Below are 1,375 nucleotides of genomic sequence, written 5' to 3' on the forward strand. Positions count from 1 at the left end.
ACATACATACATACATACATACATACATACATATATATATATATATATATACATATATACATATATACATATATTTATGTATATATATAAATGCATAAAAAAAGCGATACACATGCAAGCACATACACTTAAACACACACAATGCATTGCTGATCCTTTGCTACTGACAAACTGCTTACACACATCTCTGGGTGCCAAAGCCTTGAGTCAAATCATCCAACACTTCACACAGGGAGCACTTACACAACTATCTCCCTGCAGGGGCTACATTGAAGGTGTCCTTTTTTGCTAACAACACTATCATGGACACACACCTACGCGTGTTGGCACACACACATTGCTGAACACTCACACCCGCACACACTCACAGACTGTGTGCCCAACGGTGGAGTAATTACAAACATTTTAATCACTGAACTCTACTCCTGTGGGGCACCGCAGACATAGCGGGGAGTGGACAGAAGAAGAGGTCCTTGACTGATTTTAACCTTGGCCTAATGATCGTTGTTTGAGCCTGAATGCTTTGCTGCAGATAAAATGGCAGATGCCACTTCATTTCAGCGATCTGTGGAAGATACTAATGTGTAAAATGGGTTCAAGTGTTTTGGATTCAGCATTATTGTATTCCAGAGAATAAATAAAGACATTCTGACAAGAATGCATTTAAAAAAGGCAGAAATGGTACATTTCATTTGTCTAATCCATCCCATGTTTTTTTTTTAAAGAAGTTGTGGGGCTTGTAGTGTAAACCACCTAATCCCAGAGGATCTGCCAGTGAAATAGCTACATCCAGTTAAAAACAAACTTGAACTTCTCTGCTTTTGGATAGCATTGCACAAACAACCAAACAAACCAGACAGTAAGGCAGGAGAAATATAACCTTGAATAAATGTGCTTAAAATATTACAGTCATATAATACCCTTTTCCCACCTGAATTTGTACAAATACTGTATGTGGGGTTTTCAAATGTGACGATAGACTCCTATTCCATAGCCAGTGGACGTCTGCCGTTCTGTTTTTTTTTGCCTGCGTCACACTCAACTGTAACTGGAACAATGTTAACGTTACTTCTTTCAGAATTCAGAACGATGGTCAAGTGCTGCTTGCATGGAAACACACATTAGTATCCTCCTAGGTGTCATGTTTCCATCATTGTCAAATGGACCTGAAGCCGATTGATATCCATAAGTAATGAAGAGTCATTTGTCCCGGGACTGAATACTAAGGGTGTGACGAGATCTCGTTGTACGTGATCTCGCGAGATTAAAGAGTGACGAGATTTCTCGTCGAGGTGAAATATTAGGCTCGTTCGAGATGAGCCAGATCTGCGCAGAATCGATCACCGGCGATCGGCGCCCGTTGCATGCCGGTTAG

At 40.6% G+C, this 1,375-nt stretch overlaps 1 long non-coding RNA gene across 1 annotated transcript in view; it reads right to left on the bottom strand.

Annotated features, from left to right (window-relative positions):
- Positions 1-1,298, bottom strand: part of LOC117956847 — a 20,563-nt gene extending 19,265 nt beyond the window's left edge. The window contains exon 1 of the long non-coding RNA XR_004659383.1: positions 1,224-1,298. This is a non-coding gene — a long non-coding RNA (uncharacterized LOC117956847). The remainder of the gene's footprint in view (positions 1-1,223) is intronic.
- Positions 1,299-1,375: the final 77 nt, after the last annotated feature.

Source organism: Etheostoma cragini, chromosome 14 (assembly GCF_013103735.1).
Source record: "Etheostoma cragini isolate CJK2018 chromosome 14, CSU_Ecrag_1.0, whole genome shotgun sequence".
Taxonomy (NCBI): Eukaryota; Metazoa; Chordata; class Actinopteri; order Perciformes; family Percidae; genus Etheostoma; species Etheostoma cragini.